This window comes from Bubalus bubalis, chromosome 23 (assembly GCF_019923935.1).
Source record: "Bubalus bubalis isolate 160015118507 breed Murrah chromosome 23, NDDB_SH_1, whole genome shotgun sequence".
Lineage (NCBI taxonomy): Eukaryota > Metazoa > Chordata > Mammalia > Artiodactyla > Bovidae > Bubalus > Bubalus bubalis.
In genome coordinates this window covers 4783763-4808309 of record NC_059179.1, presented here as the reverse complement: position 1 = coordinate 4808309, position 24547 = coordinate 4783763, and the positions used below count along the sequence as shown (strand labels likewise).

Here is a 24547-nt window from a genome sequence, read left to right as displayed (position 1 = left end):
TGCTTTGGAAATAAAATACATGTGTTTCAAAATATTACTTCAAATAGAAGTAAAATCAATTTCAGTATTTTTATCATACACATTTTATTACTATTCTAAAGAAAAGGAATTTTAGAATAAATTCTACTAAATCCTTTTATAGGATGAATGCTTTCAATGTATATATTCTTTTATTTTAGTGTAAGTACACTGGAATCTAATTTAGTTAAATTTGGACTGTTTTCTCTAGGCAATATGAAAAAGATGAATAATGTTTTCAATCTAAGTTTTATACTTGGATGACAGGAGGTATCATGAAGAAAATATGGCTATGTAAAAAGCAATACCTGCATATTTATGTATCCTATCACATACATGCCTTTGAGAAAATTACCTTCAGGTAAAGGGAAAGAGTAATGGATAAAGTATGGATTCTAGCATGTTCATTTGTTGTGAAGGAATCTCATCATACCATAGAAATCCTCAATTTGGAAAAGAAATGGTTTAAAATAGAACATTTCATACGACTCTAAATTATTTTTCCTAACCATGACTTTCTTCAGAACTGAAACTGATTGCCATTTTTTCATATTTATGGATAATAAAGGCAAACACAAAACAAGTGAATTACCAATATGTTTTTGCTTTAAGCATAATGATTTTATACAAGTGGAAAATATATAAGAAGTGGTCCTGAGTAGTGAAAAAATATTTTATGTTTCAGCTTAGTTTATGAACTTGAACTAAATTACTCATAACTAAAAAAATTAAATGGATAATCTGATTACACCTTATTTTGATTACAAATGAGATAGTATTATGAGATTTATTATCTTGTGTGAATCAAAATGTATGACTTCAACTCAAAACTGTTTCATTACTATGATTACAGCTTGAATTTTGGGGTCCTACATCTATGAATGACAATAAAATAGCAGGAAAGGATGTCCTAAAAATTGCTTTTTTTTTTTTTTCCAGTCCCAGGTGGCAGTAGGGGTAAAAATTCCACCTTCCAATGCAGGAGACACAAGAGATACAGGTTAGATCCCTGGGTTGGGAAGATCCTCTGGAGGAAAGCACAGCAACCCATTCCAGTATTCTTGCCTGGAGAATCCCATGGACAGAGGAGCCTGGCAGGCTACAGTCCATAGGGTTGCGGAGTTGGACACAATTCAAGCAATTTGGCACACACGTACATTCTTATATCTATGAAATTTTCTATGTTAGGATGTTAAGCAATTAGGTAGTAGATGAGTACAGTGACTGCTGTGAGTGGGTAAATAACAACCTGAAAAAAATAGAAAAGAATGGCTTGATACTAAATGTAAAGAGACACATTAAATCAACACACTAATCCATAATCTGCCTTATAATGAGGTACAGAGGAAGAAAGCCAAAACCAATAAAGTATCACTTATTTTTGTAACTTCACTTAATATAAACAGTGGAGGTAAAAACAAACAAAAAATATAAAGAGCTATAATAGACTGAATATTAAAATCGACATTTGCATGTGTGAATATTTATAACTTTTATCAGAAACTTCTTAGACATATTTAATCCCTGAGGACTACAATCTCAAGAGAATAAATTACTTTCAGAGAGTCAAATCAGTGATGGACCCAGGTTTAAAAATTCCATGTTTCAAAAGTTTGAAAAGAGAAACATGATTTAATGAGAGTTTGTGGGACTACAAAGAGATATGCTGAGATACAAAGAGATGCACTGACATTATTAGCAAAATTATTTGAAATGTTTTGAAAGTAAGAGTTTTCTCAGTGTAATATGAATGTTAAATAAGTATGATTTTGATACTCTAAGAACTAAAGCAAAACCATGTTATTAGCATATAAATAGAGTTATTTTATCATTTTCTATTTTAACATTCTTACATATATATTGAAAAGTGTTGATTCAATTACACATTTGGTTTAAAGTGAAATATTGATTAACTCCGATTTTATGCAACATAGCACTCTTTGGTCTCTATTTACTTTGTTTATATACCTTAATACTTCTAATCAATTATATACATATATATATTGTATATATGTAGATGAATGTTTTATATTTATATATAATATTATGGTACTGATTAATCATTTTATTTCCTTTACTCTGAGAATGCCAATCCCTTGATAACATAGATTCTGTTTATTTTACTTAGAACATTACTGCTAGCAACTTATAGAGTAAATAAATGAATAAACTGGAAATAAACAAGTAAGTGGATATCACTAAAGAGAAGCTATTTATAACTAACAGTAGAAGAGTACACTGGACCAGTAAGAGTCCTATTCCTGGTTAGGTTCAGGAAAGAAATTTGATATTTGCAAGGGCTTCAAGAAAGAGGAGGGAACACACGTATACCTGTGGCAGATTCATGTTGATATATGGCAAAACCAATACAATATTGTAAAGTTAAAAAAAATAAAATTAAAAAAGAGATTAAAAAAAAGAGGAGGGAACATAAACTTGAATTTGAGCACTTGATTTTCATGAAGTACTATAATCTTGATAGTAATAACAAAAGCTATTTGGAAAACTTGCATTTTACCACAATATAATACTGTCACACCAAAGTCATGCTGTAAGAAGCTATCAATATTTGCACATAAAAGACATATTTGTTTTATAACTGTTCCACTGGTGAGAATGTGATTGTTTAGAATATATAGAATTTTGCTAGCTTTGGTCACAAGGAGATAGGCAAAATGAAAACACATCACAGAAAGAAGGGATAAAAGGAGAGAGGAAGAGAAGTCATAAAAAAGATCCTTCCAGGGTTACTCAGTTATGTCCAACTCTTTGCAACCACATGGGGTTTGCTGGCAACACCAGGCTCCTCTGTCCCCAGGATTCTTCAGGCAAGAATACTGGAGTGGGTTGCCATTCCCTTCTCTAGGGGAACTTCCCAACCCAGGGATCAAACCTGAGTCTCCTGCCTTGCAAGCAGATTCTTTACCATCTGTGCCACCAGGGAAGCCCATAACAGTATAAACAACACGGTGAAAATAATAATACATAAGTAATAAAATTTTAATTTAATTGCATGGTAATCTGGACATTAAATATGTTCGTGTTTTGCTAAATATAAGACAGAGATGGTGTTATTTTGTAATAGGATGGCATGGAACTCAGCCAAGTGTACTGCCATCTTCACATTTGACTCAAAAAATAGCAGTCAACTAGAAATAGGCAGAAAGTCAACTACGATGCTATTTCATTGGCACTAAGAACTGAATCCAATTCTGGCAATGTATATCAATATTTTATTACCTTTTGTTGTAGAGTATTTCACTGCATTCAGACACCACAATTTGTTTATATGTTCATCTGTTGATGGACATTTGTGCTGTTTTTACTTTGATATTATTTCAAATAAATCTGCTGTGGCCCTTCATATATAAATATTCACATTAATTTATGCTTTTATTTCTTTTAGGTAAATATGAATAGAATGACATGTCATATGGTAGTTATATGTGTAATGATTTCAAAAAATTGTTACACTAGTATCTAAAACCAGTGTGTCTTTTTATTAATTTTAGACTTTCTAATATATGGGCAGTGTTACTTCATTGTGGTTTTAATTTGCATTTCCCTAATGACATTGTGCATATTTTCATATTCTTATTTATCATTTGTATATCTTCCAGGGTGGAGTATTTGTTCAAATATGATGTTTTTATTTTATTGGGTTGTCTTGTTATTATTGAATTTTGATAGTCCTTTATACATTTTGAATACATGTCTTTTATCAGATGTGTAATGTGCAAATAATTTCTTTACAGACTCTGGCTTGAGTTGAATCTTTTTAATTATATTGTGGGACTATAATTAGAATATGGTCTACCTTGTTAAATGTTCCATGTGATGCACTTGACACAATATGTTATAAATGATATTTCCAATAAACCATATATATTAATATAGCTACATCAAAAAGAGAAGCCAAGTTATGTGTAATATGTTTTGATGACCCTGCTCACTGAAAAATTGATGCCTATCAAAATCTAAGATTTTCCATATCTTCCTTGCTAGTACAGCTAATCAGCAGCAAAGTGAAACTGGGAGACATGGCACTTAAAGTGAGACAGATCTTTGAGCAACATCCATTCTGCTAATCATGGATAATTCTGCCTTCTTTTTTCACATGCCTAGAAGGGGAAATAATACCTCTTTCATGTATTGTTAGAAAGGCTAGATAATGTAATCAATGTGTAATATAGCTAAGTATTCAGTGCATACTAGATGCTTATTATCAAACAGCATATTGATGATTATATTGAAGATTCACCCCTGGCCCCAAACATACACACCAAAGAATTCATATAAGAAAATAAAATTCAGACAGATGTGAATTGCAAAGCATTTGAACACCTGGTTGTGGAGTTCAGTCGTGATCTAGGTATACCAAATTGAGGACTAGCACAGGGATACTCAAACACTCTTCCTGAATATGAGAGAAAAGCCTAATAAGTCCACACATGGAAGAATCACCCTGGCCTATAAATATGACTACTTGGGATTGTCAAGGACTCTAAAAATTCTATAATATATTATCTGTAATGATGCAGGTCACAGAAAATGATCCTGATAAATCTAAGATGTATACACACACACACACACACACACACACACACATATATATATAAAAGAGATGGCATATGTAAGGTTTTAATATATTAACTATATTAATCATAGTTCTTATGTTTTTAAAAGAGAATGAGATATGAAAAATCAGCTTTATTTATTGTGAGGGGGAAAATTGCTACCATTTTTAAATATTATATATATATATTTCTTAATATATATAGGAGGTCTTCTCAGGTGGCAATAGTGGTAGAGAATCTGCCGGGGTCCAGCCCCAGCTGATCCAGGGTATTCGAAGGGGAGACGGCATCAGTGACTATTTATTTATTTATTCATCAAAGATATAAAGAATAATAGAATGAGGATAGCTCAGTAGGAAAATTCAGTGGAGAAAAGAAGCTGAGTAGCTTGGTTTACATGGAAAATCAATATAACCCGTGACACCAGGTTAGCTCTGACCACGGAGGCCGCAGGCACCCTCTCAAATAGTGGAAGGTGCCCCACCTTAGACACCTTCTTGAGTGGGTCTTAGAAGCTCAGGCAAATAAATGGTTGCAGAGGATATCCACGCTCCAGATGGAGACTCAGCTGGAAATTGAGGGGAAGAATGACATGGGAAGACCAAGCTTTGGTGAGCAAGGCCCGTAGCTTTATTTTCAACAGGGGCTTTTATACCCTAAGTTACACATAGAGGATAATAGGGGATGCAAAGTCAGCAGTCTTTGATCCTTATCAAAAACCAAGGTTTCTTTCCTGCAAATTTATCGTATACAAATGGTTTAGGTGATTTACATCATCTTCTGGCCAGAAGGCTTATTAACATTTTATGACTCTTGACAAAGACTTATCAACAAAGACTTATTTTCTCTAAGAGTAATTATTTTAAGGTTTGGCTCCATCTTCCAAAGATAAAATTGCATTCCTATAGGGCGGATGTGTAATGGGTTTACAACAAAGGAAAGAATTTATTACCTTAAAGGTCTAAAGTTACTAACACCAAGGCCACTACTTATTTTTTCTACATACCAACTATATTAATTAATATACATTCAAGGATACAATTCAGGGGATGTGAAAACTTGGCAACAAACATTGGCTCATCAATGAAGTCTTTTACTAGTTTTATTCTGACAGTTTCTAACTCTCTGAGAGGCTCTAAGCTATTTGAATATCTTAAGCTTCCCATGCTTCTCGAGGCTGGGAGACTGTAAACAATCGTATGCATAGCGTACAAGTAAACTTGTCAGGCGAGTTAGAGAGCCATCTGAGGGGTTTGGATTTAAACACTCCTAATTGCCCAGGAACTTTGGAGCTGTAAGTTAACTCTTTGTCAGAGAGAGTGAGATGGTGGTATGGGACAGCCCCCAGTAAAGTCAGAGGTGCGAGCAAAAAGCAATAAAGTAGGCAGACTGGTTTTGTTTGGGGGGTAGATGCTCGAGAATATCCAGGGGGACTCCTGAGGCTCGATCCCGCCTTTGCGTATGCCAAGCCTCCTTCCTCATGACCTTTGTCACGAGTGGAATGTCTCTCGCCGGCTCCTGGCAAGAATCCAGCTGCCAATTCAGGGGACATAAGATACGTGGGTTCAATCCCTGGGTTGGGAAGGTCCCTGGAGGAGGGCATGACAGCCCACTCCAGTATTGTTGCCTGGAGAATCTCCTGGACAGAGGAGCCTGGCAGACTACAGTAGTCCTGGGTTGGCACAGAGTTGGACGCAACTGAGCAACTGAACAGCAACAACTATTGAGTCAAAATCATATCATTTTTAACTCTTCATTTATTAAATAATTTATAGAATGGAAAAATTCACTTAAAAAATATTGCCCTTGGTAATACTGTTTAGATAGAGGGAATGCACATACTCAGAGAAATGTTTCATATACTCAGATGTTGCAAAAACACAGCTCAAGGCAGACTCTGGTCCTTGGAGTGAGAATATCACTATGATAAATTTAGATGATATACACTAAATGTGATTATGAATCCTTAATGGGGAATTTCAAAATAAAAATAATGTTACCCATTATTAAGTGAAGCCTGGAAATAATTTAACAGCTTTACATAAACAGAGCTCAAAAGAGGAAAACTGATACATATCTAAATATAAATGTTTAAGAAGTATGATGCAGGTCATAGAATTTCAAAAATGTTCAAAAACTGTGAGATACCTTATGAGCGTAACATTGAGTTTTGCAAGTAATACTATATACATATATATATGTATATATATAAATTAAATGAAGATGAAAACTATACCTTGGTGCTTAATTGATAGATGGCAATATCCTCTTAACACATATGAATGGGATTTCTGCTGGTTATCATGAGGATGGGAAAAGCATTAGAAGAAGACTTTGAGGACACGTGTACAATACTGCTTGTTGACAGAACACGCCTCTCTATTTACACAGATGAATATCACAGATCCTTATGAAGTTAAGGACAAAGACCAGAACACCACAAGAGACCACAAGATAGATTGGAGGCAACATACTACCTGAGATACCATTTGTCTTTATCCATCAAAAATGTTCATAACTCTTCAACATTATACAAACTATAAAGTGGTTGGACTGGCACAAGTGATCCTCTAAACTGAACTGAGTGCTGCCTTTGGTGACTGAAATTATCCCAGAGAGATTTTTTAAATTAATGTATAGTTGATCTATCATATTGGAGAAAGAAATGGGAATCCACTCCAGTATTCTTGTCTGGATAATCCCATGGACAGAAGAGCCTATAGCCCATGGGGTCATAAAGAGTTGAAAATGACTGAGCCCACATTTCTTGACCTATCATGTTACTTTTGGGTGTGCAACATTGTGACTCTATATTTTTTTATAGATTATATGCAAAACAAAGTTATTATAATATTCTTGACTCTAGTCATCTTCTGCTTGATTACTATCCTCTGGGCTTGCATGAAAGAAGTAGTGGATGTGAAATATTTTTAAAAGCTCTGAAAGCCTGCCTTACAAGCACTGATTAAAAGAATTGAATACCAAATGTAACCAACAGATTTTCTTTTCATTTATCTGCTACTGAGAATAGTATTCTCAGTATTTTCTTATCTCCATCACTTTCAGAAGTTCTCTTGCTATGTGTCTGTCTATACATATTCATCACTCTGACAGTAGAATCAAGAATAAAAATTCAGATAAGAAAACAAGATGTGAAATTGCTTTATCTTCTAAATATGGGACATACAAAAAAATAGACATAAAAAGACAGCTTCTTAGAATCAAATGTAAAACTAACAACAGTGTCTTTCCTTTTATTCTGATAAGTATAGAGCAACAGAACATACTATTCATTTGGTTTGTAAATATTCTTAATTCCTCTTTCTTCTTCTAAAAGTCAATAACAAAGAACCTGTCTATAAGAAATCCTAGATATACTGTCTAGTAATCATAATCTTGCAGATTATTCATATCCTACTGCCACTCAGGCAGTAAGAATAATAGTCCAAAAACATATTTAGAATACTTTTGAAATCACAGCAATCCCTGAGCTGACTGTCCAGGTGAGCCTTACTGTACTCAGACAAATACTTCAAATACAAGGGACACACTCAGTATTTGACCAAATTCTTTCACCACTACTGTACTTTTACATCTACTGTTCTGAGTAACATCCCAGAGAAGAGGGTCTTGCCACTGCGCATTACTTGATGTATTTCATTGGTCAGAGTAGTCAATTAAAAAAAATCACTGTATTATGTCAAATAATAGGATTCCTAAAGAAGGCAAAATATTTCTTCTGCAAAATCTTATTTTAGTTAAGTTGGGCTTATTTTATTCTAAATTCTTTTCTATTTTGCTATTACTTATGCCAGGGATTGAAGGGATAATAATTTTCTATTTTTTTGAGGTATATTTGACTAGAAGACACAAGCTGAATATGTTCAGGGATATGTCTTAATCACATATATTAATCAACTGTTATTTTAAAGTCTGTATCACTGAGTGATAAATTAATTGAAAAGTATATAAGAGTATCAAAGAGTGTTTTTATTTTTTTAAAAACAATCAGTGGAGTATAAATGGAGATTGTTTGTCATTTAACTTTAAATTTGTTTTATGATATTCAATTAGAAATATGCATTTAGAGCTATACTCATAAAGCATACACATCAGATTTTCTTCTTCTGATGAAACTGAAGAAATGGCCGAGAAATATGAGGTTTTAAAAGATTCCAAATTCTTCAGCACAGCTGTTGACTTTTTTGAACCTTCTGGCGAGAAGCTAAGAATGGAAACATGGCTAAAATAATGAAATGGGATGCTTGTTCCTTGATTTATTTCCTAGACTAAGAAGTAATTAGCTTTCTCAAAAACAAAAAAAAGCAGCTCACCTCTTTGACTAGATTTTTATTTGTAATTTAAACCTCAAGTTATTGCATTAAGACTTTGTATAAAATGTGTTTCCTATTATTCAACTTTCCTAAAAACCAGGGCCTTGAGAATTATCATTTGCTTTTCATATTTTGACATCTCTGCCCTTCCCTCCTTCCTTCCTTCCTTCCTTTCAAGGAGCACACAGTCAAAAGTACATTGACAAGAGTCTTTTCAGAGAGAAAAAAAGAGCTGCAAATAAATGTATTTGCATATCAAAATGCTTTTGTTGTTAAATACTAAATTTTCCCTAAAATATATGAAGGAATAATAAACAGTAGTTCTACCATTATTTTATAGTCTCAGACAATATGCAAATTCAATTTAACAGTGTCAACTTTTTAATGACTCCAATAAAGCATTTAAGAAGAGAATAAAGAGCTATGTGTTCTTTTTTATTTTATTTTATTTTTTTAACTTGACAATATTGTACTGATTTTGCCATATATCAACATGAATCCGCCACAGGTATACATGTGTTCCCCATCCTGAACCCCCCTCCCTCCTCCCTCCCCATACCATCCCTCTGGGCCGTCCCAGTGCACCAGCCCCAAGCATCCAGCATATCGTGCATTGAACCTGGGCTGGCGACTCGTTTCGTACATGATGTTATATATGTTTCAATGCCATTCTCCCAAATCATCCCACCCTCTCCCTCTCCCACAGAGTCCAAAAGACTGTTCTATACATCAGTGTCTCTTTTGAGGGTTATTCTTACCATCTTTCTAAATTCCATATATATGCGTTAGTATACTGTATTGGTGTTTTTCCTTCTGGCTTACTTCACTCTGTATAATAGGCTCCAGTTTCATCCACCTCATTAGAACTGATTCAAATGTATTCTTTTTAATGGCTGAGTAATACTCCATTGTGTTTATGTACCACAGCTTTCTTATCCATTCATCTGCTGATGGACATCTAGGTTGCTTCCATGTCCTGGCTATTATAAACAGTACTGCGATGAACATTGGGGTACATGTGTCTCTTTCAATTCTGGTTTCCTCAATGAGAAGACCTAACACCTATCCTATTCAAACTCTTCCAGAAAATTGCAGAGGAAGGTAAACTTCCAAACTCATTCTATGAGGCCACCATCACCCTAATACCAAAACCTGACAAAGATCCCACAAAAAAAGAAAACTACAGGCCAATATCACTGATGAACATAGATGCAAAAATCCTTAACAAAATTCTAGCAATCAGAATCCAACAACACATTAAAAAGATCATACACCATGACCAAGTGGGCTTTATCCCAGGGATGCAAGGATTCTTCAATATCCGCAAATCAATCAATGTAATACACCACATTAACAAATTGAAAAATAAAAACCATATGATTATCTCAATAGATGCAGAGAAAGTCTTTGACAAAATTCAACATCCATTTATGTGTTCTTTTAAAGGACTTTTTCAATCTCTAACCTTTCTCCACACTTAGATTTTTAGATATTATGTTTGTCCTGGCATTGATAAATTCATGCTTCCCATAATTTTGTCATTGTTGAATTTAGACAAATGTTTCTACATGAGGTCCTTTCTGTGGATCGGCTGCAGCATACAGTTGCTTCATGATGTTTAGAAATAAAAATTTTGTTGGATGGCAGAAAAACTAAGTCAATCAACCTTTTGTATTTTGTTGTCAACAACTGATACTTGAAAAAAAAAGTGTCTTATAGTAGACATCCCCATACAAGAGTGTTTTCAACAGAACAAAATAAACACAAGGTAATTGCCAACATGCAGATAATGATTGTAAGTTGGATATCAAAACCAAGATTGGACTTATGGTTTTTTTTATAAGGTACAACTCCTGGTTACTGTTAACATGAATCTTAAATGCATAACTTTAATATAAAATAAAATACACTATACCTTTTTTTGCAGTCTTGTGCATTGCATTCAGAAATATGACACTGAAAATTCCTGTAAATAAAAAGACATGATGAGTCAAATGCATTTTTAAACTTGAATCTGAGCAATGACTTTGTAATTAAGGGAAATTAAACTATCAAGTATTTCACTACAAATTCTGATACACAGGTAATTTTATAAATTGCCTTATATGTTCTTACTGACGACAAAATTACAATGTGTGTCCATACCATTAAAAACTATTGTTTCTGATTATCTATTATACTAAAATTTTGAAGTATTTTTCGATCCAGAGTCCATGAAAGCTAATTCTTCTGATTTCACAAGAAATATGGACATAATGCATATCCAAGCATGTTGTGGTTAGGATTAATAAACAAGATGTTTTAATTAAACTGGGCAATAAATATGTTTAAATATATATACTAAATACATATATAATGCTTAAAAGTGAGGAATGAGTTTAGAGAAAACTTCCTTCTTTTTATACAAATACTCAATATATTCATTTATTCAAAAATTCAAAGGTAGTACATTTCACTCTACAATAAATTGGCCCTTGCAGAGAAAATAAAAATAAAGTTTGGGTAAAATAATCAAAGCATGAATGATTAATTTAGCATTATATTTCACATTTTGAAAAAAATACAATATTTATTGTGTTGGCATTGAGAGAAGAGTTAATATTTGGGACATGTAACTAAGTTATCATCTAAGCCTATGTTAAATATATTGTCTTTAAACTTGTCAGGTTTTATTTTTTAGCAACTCTTAATCTCTAACTGAGGGAGATAGTAGAAGTAAAATATTTAATTCAGTACCTAGAACAATACAGACTGATAAATATAAGAACACTCTTTTTTAAAGTTCCTAGGAAAACATAATAAATAGTTACTATATTTAATGCATAAAATGTATATTTATAAATACAAAATAATTTTGTAAATATATCTTAGTGTATGTGTGTGTTAGTTTCTTTGTTGTGTCCAGCTTTTTGCAATCCCATGGACTGTTGCCTGCTAGGCTCCTCTGTCCATGGAATTATCCAGGCAAGAATACTGAGTGGGCTGCCATTCCCTTCTCCAGGGGATCTTCTTGATCCAGGTAGCATAATATGGGGCTTCCCAGGTAGGAAGGGGTAAAGATGACGCTAGTAGTAAAGAACCCACTTGCCAGGGCAGGAGACTAACAGATGTGGGTTCAATTCCTGAATTGGGAAGATTCACTGGAGGAGTGTATAGTAACCCACTCTACAATTCTTGCCTGGAGAATCCCCATGGACAGAGGAGCCTGGTGGGATACAGTCCCTGGGGTTGCAGAGAGTCAGATATGACTGAACGACTAAGCACATGCATAGTATAATATACAATATATAGTATCCCTTTAGTATATAGATAATATATAGCTTAAGATACCCTGGGTAACTCTAAAACTAACCATTGCTTTAACATAACACATTCACTCTTTCTTTAATGTGGAAATGATAAATTAAAAGTAGATCCAGATATATTTGTAAAGGCTAAGTATTTTAACTTAAAAAAAAAAATCACATATAATAAGAAGAGACACAGTATTGCAGAAATGGAAGACCTAAAGGCACACGATCACAGAAACAGAAGGAAACTCAGAGCTCATGAACACTGAACCCCACGTCTTAGGGATCTGAAATGATGACTGTAAGACCCGGTACTGTTTAAGGTCATGCAGCACATTTACACAGGACTGAATTTAGGACCCAGAAAAAAAGAATCACTGCCACAAACTAAAACATTACATGAAAAGAAATTCAACTGTATGAAGTTCTTATAAATAATTCACTTGCTGGACTTAAGAGAATATTTATTTGTGGAAATCAGATGAATATAAAGTGAATCTAAGTTATGTCCTAACATGCTAAGATGATGCAAAGAGCTGATGTTTACATCTTTCCCCCTTAAAATGCTTTTAGTATTGTTAATTTTTAGTTTAATATTTTCCAACTTTATTATTTATCACAAGGATACAAAAATGAATGTTTATCTATGATTCAATGCTGCCATCTTTGTTTTTCAGGTGCAACAAGAGGGAGAAAATATATTAAGTTTAAAAATATATCACTGGAATTTTTTGTGTTTTTTTTTTAAGCTCATAATTAGAGACAATTTATTATCTATTTGCACTTGTTTTATAATTTTTTATTGTGACATATATTTCAAATATGTATTGTATTGTAAATAGAGAAATTTCAGTTTCTTAAGATTTTTGTGTTGTTGATCACTGTTTAAAAGTTTTATTTATTCATTTCAAATATATATATGCATATATATATATATAATTTTTTTGCTGGTGTAATTGGCATTTTTCTAGGCACCTGGACCTTATCAGTACATAAATTACTAAACTCTTTTATTCTGGCAATTACAATATAGAAATACACATAAAATAATAAATTCACAATAAGCATAAAACCAAGTAAATCATATACAATGTTAGAAAGTGGTAACTTCAAGGGTGAAAAATGGTCAGGGTAAGAAAAGGGATTTGTGAGTAGGGTGGCAACAGCTTATGATATTCCATAGGTAAACCAAAGGGAAATTTGAAGTCTTAAATAATATTTGTCTAATTTATGTAGAGCATATGATTATGTTTATTAGCTTTTGATTAAGGCACTACCAAAATTAATGAAAAAGATTAAATTTGCTTGGATTTCAAAAGGAAGAAATTAGTTTTGTTTCATTTCTTTTGCACATAAAAATATCCCTGTACTGTGTACTTTACAGACTTCCAGAGGATTGCCTTTGACATTAGAAACATGGCCATCACTTTTTGTTTTTGTAACATAGACATATTAGCAAGATATATCCCTATCTCCTTTAACAAAAAGAGGAAATATGAAAATGGATAACGTGACCACAATAAGTTTCTCTATGTATCAGGTTCACTGCTGTATAAAAACTGAGTAGAAGTTAAGTTTAAGTGTCTCAGTGCATGTTTCAGTCTCAGTGTAGAAAAGTTCCCTTCACAAAACATTTTGCTTTCAGAAAAAAAAAAAAAAAGCTAAACTCTTTTAACCACTGCCCTTAGCTTGTAATGAGGATGTTAGGATGGTGTATGACATCAGGTAATATTGTGCTTGCTTTGTTGTTGTTCAGATGCTCAGTCATGTCTGACTCTTTGTGACCCCATGGACTGCAGCATGCCAGGCTTCCCTGTCCTTCACTATCTCCTGGAGCTTGCTCAAACTCATGTCTGTTGAGTTGATGATGCTATCCAACCATCTCATCCTCTGTCACTCCTTCTCCTGCCCTCAATCTTTCCCAGCATCAGGGTCTTTTCCACTGAGTTAGCTCTTCACAACAGTTGGACAAAGTATTGAAGCTTCAGCTTTAGCATCAGTCCTTCCAATGAATATCCAAGGGTGATCTCCATTAGGGTTGACTGGTCTGATTTCCTTGCAGTCCAAGGGACTCTTAGAGTCTTCTCCAGCACCACAGTTCAAAAGCATCAATTTTTCAGTGCTCAGCCTTCCTTATGGTCCAAATTTCACATCCATACATGACTACCAAAAAAATGATAGCACTGACTATACGGATCTTTGTCAGCAAGGTGGTCTCTGTTATTTAATACACGGTCTAGGTTTGTCACAGCTTTCCTTCCAGTACAATTTCTGGGTTGGGATGAGGCCCTGGAGAAAGGATAGGCTATTCACTCCAGTATTCTTGGGCTTCCCTGGTGGCTCAGACGGTAAGGAATCTGCCTCTAATGTGGGAGACCTGGGCTTGATACCTGGGTTAGAAAGATTCCCTGGAGAAGGCATGGAAACCCACTCCAGTATTCTTGCCTAGAGAATCCCATGGACAGAGGAGCCTGGCAGGCTATAGTTCATGGGGTCCCAAAGAGTCAGACATGACTGAGCGACAAAGCACATAAGTACATTCTTCCAGTCCCATCACTTTATGGCAAATAGATGGTGAAATAATGGAAATAGTGAGAGACTTTATATCCTTGAGCTCCAAAATCACTGCAGATGGTGACAGTAGCCATGAAATTTAAAAAACAAACAAACAAACAAACAAAAACTTGCTCCTTGGAAGAAAAGCTAGGACAAATCTAGAAAGCATATTAAAAATCAGAGACATCACTTTGCTGAAAAAGATCTGCATAGTTAAACTATGGTTTTTCCAGTGGTTATGTATGGATGTGAGAGTTGGACCATAAAGAAGGCTGAACACTGAAGAATTGATGCTTTGGAACTGTGGTGTTGGAGAAGACTCTTGAGAGTCCCTTGGACCACAAGGAGATCAAACCAGTCAATCCTAAAGGAAATCGTTTCTGAATATTCACTGGAAAGACTGATGCTGAAGCTGAAGCTCCAATACTTTGGCAACCTGATGTGAAGAGCAATCATTGGCAAAGACCCTGATGCTGGGAAAGACTGAGGGCAGGAAGAGAAGGGGACATACGGAGGATGAGATGGTTGGATGACATCACTGACTCAATGGACAGGAGTTTGAGCAAACTCTGGGATATAGTGAAGGACAGGGAAACCTGATGTGCTGCAGTCCATGGGGGCTCAAAGAGTCAGACAACTGAGTGACTGAACAACAACAATCATACCACTCCAGTCACATACCACTTTCTTAGCTCTGATAAATGTCTATGTGTCATTTTGTGTGTGTGGCTCAAAAGGGTAAAAGGTAAACAAAAGAGACAAGCAAAGAAGGTGTATGTAAAGAAAAAAAGAAAGAGGATAAAAATAAAATATGGAGAAAATGCATTTATATTTTAAACTAGCTTTTGCTTATTGAATGGTTATTATATATTAAACAGTTTGTATTGGAAACAGAAATTGCTAACACCCTTTCAAACTATCTCACAAAAGTTGTTCAAGGTCTCACAGTTAATGAATATACAACAAAACCTAGATTTTTCCTCTAAATTCAGGTTCTTTTCTAAGTTGTACACTGTCACAATCATAAAGATGTTGACACACTAAACAGAACAGTACAGAAGTATTTCTTTTTCATTTTCTTCAAGCAAGGATTTAACAAAACAGTTAACATCAGAAGTTGGGCACAGGCTTTAATCACTTAAATTCTTTTACCCATTATTTCATCATCATAAATGCATACAAATGTTATATTCCTTTCACAAAAAAATGTATAAAATCTTAGCATACTCAATGGATTCAGTTGAGAAATTAAGATATGAACACAGGTAATGCAGTTTCCAAATATGCTACCAAAGGAAAAAAATATATACTTTTATAAATTCTTCCACAGAATCCTTCATTTCTAATACAACAAGATAATTAGTTGATTTCTGGATAATTTCTAAGGTTAGCAATAGTTCAAAGAATATCAGATTACTTGCAAACACAGATGCCAGGTCCTAGGACAGTTACAGGAAATTTGAGAAGGCAAGGCTTTTCAAGGAAACTAGGTCATGAAAGAGATTATTGCTCTAATCCTTAGAAAACTGGATAGAGTTGTCTTTTCCTGTATGAATATGAGCCTAAATTAAATACTCTAAGAAGGAATAAAGGTGACAATCTGGCTCAAGCAAAACTATTCTATTAAAACTGTGGTGTATGCGTATCATGAATACAGAATTTGCTTCATTTTCACATTTCATTTTGAATATAATAAGCCACTTTTAATGGAAGAGATTAACAGATTTACTTTCTAAATATACTCAGATTAAGCTAATTTGGTTAATCCCATTCTGTTTCACATGTAGTATCAATGTACAGTCCAGAGGCTTACATAGAGGGACGTCTCTAAAAAAGACAGAAATATGAGAGGCAACATCTTTTACTTCACCCTAAGGTTAGAATAAGTTTCCACCAGTATAAACTACCAAAGAATTAAACCTGATATCCTATAAGCAACAGGGGATAGAAATTGAAAGCTGGTGGTACAGTCTCAGATATCAAAGAGAATCCAATGTCCAATTTGTTATTAAATATTGCCAGACTATTAGTTACATCACTGAAAGTCTGTACAAGAATTATCAACAGTGGGAAACTTAGAGGTCTATACTTTCCAGACATGCTTTTTAAATTATGACTGTCTAGAGGGGGCAGAAATTGATTAGATCATTTACTTGTCACCTTAGTTTCAACTGCAACAATTCAAATAATTTGCATTCTAAAAAAGATAGTACTTTTATCAAGATCAAGTTAATAACAAATACATGTCTATACAAATGCATATATACACACATAAAACAACAACTACAACACTTAAAACTAAGATCAATGATTTAGTTTTATTTTGACATTTTCTGGGCTTAATTTCAGAATTAAGATTCTTGGGGTTTTGTGAGAAGTGTTAAGAGATACTGTATGTAAAATATTTAGCAAGGTGATAGGCCCTTAACTAATTCTCAAAGATGATCTTACTTCATCATCTGCTTATCAATTTGCTTGGAAAATAACTTGGAGAGTTAGAATGCAAGACAGTTTTGAAAATACAAGAGATAAAGAGCATTGATTTATTAAGATACGCTCTGGTATCGTATAATACTAGACAGCAAGTATGTAGTAATGAGCAACTTTACAAAGAATAATATGTTATTAGATTTTTTTTTATTTGAAGGACAACACATTCTCTTTGTGTATATACATAGGAAAATTTCAAATGCTTATTTTTCTTTTTACTGAGAAATCTTCAAAAATCCTACCATTAATCCCTCCCTCTGTGAAGCAGCAGCTTGGACATTGGTTATATTTTCAGTAAAGCATGCAGTAAGTTATAGGAATATCTGTTCCCTCATAAAATTCTTAGGTTTTAAGGAGCAGAAGGTGTGACCTAATAATCTCTGTCTCCTGAGAAACTGCCATATCACCTGGAAAATAACAAGTTTCCAATAAATATGAGTACAATTGCAATATCCAAGCCACAAATCTACTGGATCCACTGGGGACTATGTAGCCTTTTGTGCCCTGCTCTTTCTCTCTCTCTTTTTTTTTAATGCCTTGCTTTTTATAGGTACATCACTCTATATTCCTTTTCCATGGCACAAGGCATAGAAAAAAGAGAAAAGATGATTATTCCCCGTGTGCGTACACTGATACAGAATCAGTTGCTCAATTATAACATGAGTAATATTTTTCTGTGTGTAAATTAGGATCTAATTAACAAACAAACAAAAAACACAAGATGCATTAGAATAATTATTATAGAGCATGCTAAATATATTCTGCTTATATTCCAAGTATGTTTCCAAAAGAATAACTTTTAAACTCTCTGATTTTCATTGTATAGATACAAATGTCTTTTTCCTTTTACTTACATTCTTTGAAATATATTGAGGACAAAATTAAAGAAGAAGTAGCCCTTCCTCCACACACACTAAATTCCCAAACTCCAAACTCTTTTTAAAAAAGTATTTACTTTTTAAATTGAAGAATAATTGCTTTACAGAATTCTGTTGGTTTCTGCCAAACAGCCATAGGTTAATTATTACCACAATGCATTGTCATATCATAATGACTTCAGATACAAATACAATCTTTTTTCAAAGTCTTTACTTGTATTTTCACTATCTGGTCTATTGGTTTCTCCCCTTTGGTACATATGAACACTCACCATCATCTTGGTGGTGGTTGTTATTATTATTATTAAGACCCCTTGGGAACACTTGCTTCCATGGAATTGGTGGTCCTAGAGAAAATATGAAATCAACACCTGTTGCTCCCCAAACTGTAGCTACTCAAACAATTGCATCTATTTAATATGAATGGAGAAGGAAATGGCAACCCACTCCGGTGTTCTTGCCTGGAGAATCCCAGGGACAGGGGAGCCTGGTGGGCTGCTGTCTATGGGATCGCACCGAGTTGGACACAAATGAAGCGACTTAGCAGCAGCAATATTATGAAATAGTATGATTCAGGTACAACTGCTTTTTGTACTGTACACATTTTTCAAAATTCAGAATGAGATAATTTTCAAGACTTCATGAAGAATTTGTATATCCATATCATACCCTATGAGAGTGGGCTCTTTCAATGAAAGGCAGGGCAACCAAGAGCCAGCCTCATGAAGTGAAAGACCCTGCATCCTCTTTCTAGAGAAGCCTGCTGTAGCGCGGCTGGGATTCTCTGACAGAACTATTCTTCTCCCTGCCCGAAAGAGGTAGATTCAGATTTCTCAAGGATCCAAAGCTACTAAGAAATCCATACTGTCTGCATCTGTCATCAGTGTCATCCCACTACACCAAGTGTGGACAGTTGCATCTTCTTGGGAAGTCTTTGATTCACTTTTCATTTACTGCAGCTCTTAAGTTCAGGAGAAAATGACATTTTAAGTATCGTTTGAAATGGCAACCCACTCCAGTATTCTTGCCTGGAGAATCCCAGGGACGGAGGAGCCTAGTGGGCTGCCGTCTACGGGGTTGCACAGAGTCGGACACGACTGAAGTGACTTAGCAGTAGCAGTATATTCCTTGTCTTAAGTATATAGATTCTCTGCTTAGATAGCTTGTTTGTTTAGAAAAATAAGATATTATTCTTATTTTCATCACTGAAAGCAGTAAATTACCTTTGATCACACTAAAACAGATGTCACATTTGACAATCCTGAACTTCAAGATTAAGGTCAGTATTCTATGTGCTTCTTGTACACCTTATATTATCCCAGAGAACCTAACCAAAAAAAATTTTAGCTGACTCTCCCTCCATTTGACTAAAACCCTCTTGATAATAGGTACCATGTTATTTTTTTTACTGATATTATTCTCAGTTTCTCACATAGGGCATGCAAAAGAAGAGAACTTTATTAAATTTTTATTGAATAAATAAATGAATAAACTATTAACTATATTGAAGGCAAGAAAGTAGCAAACAAGTAAGAAAATAGTAAAAAGAAAGAAAATATTCTTGGAGATCAGTTCTCAGCAGTAAATGTGGTTGCATTATGCGGGCAGGATTCACCAACTTCATAGTCCAGGGACAAGTGGAACTGGTCAGCACACACGAATTACTACAGGGTGAATTAGCCAGTCAAAAGGAAGGAAACACAAAGACCTGACAGCACTATTTACAATAGCTAGAAAATGGAAGCAACCTAGATGCCCATCGACAGATAAATGGATAAACAAGCTGTGATGCATACATATAATGGAATACTACTCAGCCATAAAAAGGAACACATTTGAATATATTCTAATGAGGTGGATGAGACTAGAGCTTATTATACAGAGTGAGCTAAGTCAGAAAGACAAATATAAATATTGCATATTGACACATATATATGGAATCTAAAGAGATGGCACTGATGAAGTTATTTTCAGGGTGGCAAAGGAGAAACAGACATAGAGAACAGACCTATAGACATGTGGGGAGAAGGGGAGGGAGAAGGGGGAGATGTTTGGAGAGTGTAATATAGAAATTTTAAATACCATATGTAAAATAAACAGCCAATGAGAATTTGTTGTATGAATTAGGGAACTCCAACAGGGGCTCTGTGACAGGCTGAAGGGTGGGGTGGGGAGGGAGATGGGAGGGAGGTCCAGGAGGGAGGGGACATCACGTACCTATGGCTGATTCTCGCTGATGTATGGCAGAAAACCACAAAATTCTGTAAAGCAATTACCCCTCAATTAAAAAATTAAAAATTAAAAAAACTTGACAGCAGTGGTTGAGTGACAGGAAATAAAAAAAAATGAAAAAGCATATCAAAGAAGGATGAAATAAAGCATCTGCTTTAGCACATTTAATTATCAAGTCTATATTTTTCACTTTCCCATTATTTTCTTCCTGGCAGCTCCATTCTGAGGCATATCATTCAGACTTTAAGGTACAGTTCTACTGGATAAGCACATATTTTGTAAAAGAACCACATAGCTCACCATGGTTACTTCTGGAGGAAGAGGCAAATTCTCTAATGACAACAGCCAGAGATAAGATAAAGCAAGACAATCTCCCAGAAGCTGAAGCTCAGTGAAGGCATAGGTATATTGAGTAAGTGAGATCTCAAAAAAGATTAGAAACAGTATTTGGACTGAAGAATATCCACAAGCCAATAAACTATAAAAATAAATATAAAGAGTTTAATTCAAATACAGTAAATAAAAACACCATATCTAGAGGAAGACAGAGTGAAATTTTCTAGTTTCTTTATTATAATACTTAAATTTAATAAGAATGTAATTAAAACAAACTTTACACCTTTTACAAAATCTGTCAGATTTTAATCTAGTAACCATCCAAATATCTTTAACTAGCAAACAATGATTTTTAAAAATTATTATTAATTAACTTAGTGCAAAGAGTCAGACACGACTGAGTGACTTCACTTAGTGCAGGATGTGAAGACAGCACATGATGTTTTGACTCTAAGTTTTAAAAATATTAATTTCTTTTCATTTATGTCCAGCCCCTTTTGAATTCCTGTTTTGTCTGCCATGATCCATTTAGTACCATTGTATTGGCACTGAAATTTTAAGGACTTTCATTCTAGTATGTTTAAACATTATAAAAGAAATGCTGTATTAGTTAAATTATGTATGTAACAATGAACTTAAAAAGTTGAGTTACATTGTATGCCTTAAACACAGACAATCTTATTTGTCTCTTGTATCTCAATAAAGCTATAAAGCTGGGGTAGGGGTAGATAACAACCACAACAATGACAACAACAAAATTCAGCAGGCTTTCAAAAACAAAACACAACAAACAGTGCCATGCTGAGATTGAAGTCTGACACAAGAGAAAAATAATATGGCCATCTCTTTGTTTAAAATTTGATAATTAACTCATTGTGGATATTCTGCATTGACTTTGGTTTTTAAAATACTGCATTAAATGTCATTTTTAAAAGAAGGGTCTCTTCCATGTTATTTATAAAAAGAGAATTATGTCTCTACAGAAGCCAACCAACTTGATTCAGTAAGTTTATTGTTTTCTTTCTTTTTTTAATTTTATTTTATTTTTAAACTTTACATAATTGTATTAGTTTTGCCAAACATCAAAAGTTTAGAGATGCAAAAAAAAATATCTGTCCATTGTTATCATTGGAAAACTTATCCACTTTGAGGAGTTTAAGGTTATTAGATGGTTTTCTAATACATGAAGAATGGAGTGAGAAGAACTGTTATGTAGGCAAACTTAAAAATCTAATTCTATCTAGCATCTAAACTTACCTATCTGCACACTATTTCCTTCCCATTATTTGAATACATTGAATTCTAACTCCTAACTGAGAATTAAACAAGATTTGAGATTGAGCACTGGGCTTCCCTGGTAGGTCAGAAGGTAAAGAATTTGCCTGCAATGCAAGGAACCCTGGTTCAATTCATGTGTCTGGAAGATTCCCAAGAGAAGGGATAGGCTACCCACTCCAGTTTCTTGGGCTTCCTTGGTGTCTCAGATGGTAAAGAATCCACTTGCAATGCGGGTGACCTGGGTTTGATCCCTGAGTTGGAAAGATCCCCTGGAGCAGGGCATGGAAACCAACTCAGGTAATTCTTTCTTGGAGTATCCCCATGGACAGAGGAGCAAGGGGGCTCCATGGGGTCACAAAGAGTCAGACACGATGAACAACTAAGCACAGCACAGCATTTCTGTGCTGTAAGTTTCTTTTTTTTTTTTTAATTTAATTTTATTTTTAAACTTTACATAACTGTATTAGATTTGCCAAATATCAAAATGAATCCGCCACAGGTATACATGTGTTCCGGATGGGGAACACATGTGCTGTAAGTTTCAATTTAGGTTTTGTATTTGTGTGTGTGTGGTGGTGGGGGAGGGGGGTGGGGGTGGGGGTGGTGGCTGTGGATGTGGGTAAGAGACAGAGAGAGCCAGCCAGCCAGAAGAGAGAAGAGAGAATGAGAGAAAGTATGTACCTAGATAAAGATTTCAGGCTAGGTCAACCTGAACTGAGCTGACACAGACATATGAGCTTAAAGAAAAAATGCTTATCATTGTATAGAGCTGAAAATTTTCTGTTATTAAATGATCTGTCATTAAGCTGATTATTTTTTCTGTTATTAAAAATCAGGGTAGATGAATAGAGACATTGATAGGCTTATCTTTGATAAGTTTTTTTTTTCATTTATTTTCATTTATTTATTTATTTTTTACTTTACAATATTGTATTGGTTTTGCCATACATTGACATGAATCCGTCATGGGTGTACATGTGTTCTCCATCCTGAACCCTCCTCCCACTTCCCTCCCCATTCCATCCCTCTGGGTCATCCCAGTGCACCAGCCCCGAGCACCCTGTATCATGCATTGAACCTGGACTGGCGATTCATTTCACATGTGATAATTTACAATCTTCAATGCCATTCTCCCATATTATCCCACCCTTGCCCTCTCCCACAGAGTCCAAAAGACTTCTATACATCTGTGTCTCTTTTGCTATCTCGCATACAGGGTTATCGTTACTATCTTTCTAAATTCCATATATATGCGTTAGTATACTGTATTGGTGTTTTTCTTTCTGGCTTACTTCACTCTGTATAATAGGCTCCAGTTTCATCCACCTCATTAGAACTGATTCAAATGTATTCTTTTTAATGGCTGAGTAATACTCCATTGTGTATATGTACCACAGCTTTCTTATCCATTCGTCTGCTGATGGACATCTAGGTTGCTTCCATATGGGTTCTGGCTATTATAAACAGTGCTGTGATGAACATTGGGGTACACGTGTCTCTTTCAATTCTGGTTTCCTCCATGTGTCTGCCCAGCAGTGAGATTGCTGGGTCATATGGCAGTTCTATTTCCAATTTTTTAAGGAATTGCCACTCTGTTCTCCATAGTGACTGTACTAGTTTGCATTCCCACCAACAGTGTAACAGGGTTCCCTTTTCTCCACACCCTCTCCAGCATTTATTGCTTGTAGACTTTTAGATAGCAGTCATTCTGACCTTCATGAAATGGTACCTAATTGTAGTTTTTATTTACATTTCTGTGATAATGAGTGATGTTGAGCATCTTTTCATGTTTATTAGCCACCTGAATGTCTTCTTTGGAGAAATGTCTATTTAGTTCTTTGGCCCATTTTTTGATTGGGTCGTTTATTTTTCTGGAATTGAGTTGCCGGAGTTGCTTGTATATTTTTGAGATTAATTATTTGTCCATTGCTTCATTTGCTATTATTTTCTCCCATTCTGAAGGCTGTCTTCACCTTGCTTATAGTTTCCTTTGTTGTGCAGTAGCTTTTAATTTTAATTAGATCCCATTTGTTTATTTTTCCTTTTATTTCCAATATTCTTGGAAATGGGTCATAGAGGATCCTGCTGTGGTTTATGTCAGAGAGTGTTTTGCCTATGCTTTCCTCTAGGAGTTTTATAGTTTCTGGCCTTACATTTAGATCTTTAACTCATTTCGAGTTTATTTTTGTGTATGGTGTTAGAAAGTGATCTAGTTTCATTCTTTTATAAGTGGTTGACCAGTTTTCCCAGCACCACTTGTTAAAGAGATTATTTTTTCTCCATTGTATACTCTTGCCTCCTTTGTTAAAGATAAGGTGTCCATAGGTGCATGGATTTATCACTGGGCTTTTTATTTTGTTCCATTGATCTATATTTCTGTCTTTGTGCCAGTACCATATTGTCTTCATGACTGTGGCTTTGTAGTAGAGCCTGAAGTCAGGCAGGTTGATTCCTCCAGTTCCATTCTTCTTTCTCAATTGCTTTGGCTAGTCAAGGTTTTTTGTATTTCCATACAAATTGTGAAATTATTTGTTCTAGTTCTGTGAAAAATACCATTG

At 34.6% G+C, this 24547-nt stretch overlaps 1 protein-coding gene across 1 annotated transcript in view; it reads right to left on the bottom strand.

Moving 5' to 3' along the window:
• PCDH15 (protocadherin related 15) overlaps nt 1-24547 on the bottom strand; it is a 1798632-nt gene that overhangs the window by 1136351 nt on the left and 637734 nt on the right. The window contains exon 3 of the mRNA XM_045164127.1: nt 10845-10895. The gene's annotated coding sequence lies outside the window, so the exon portion shown is untranslated. The remainder of the gene's footprint in view (nt 1-10844; nt 10896-24547) is intronic.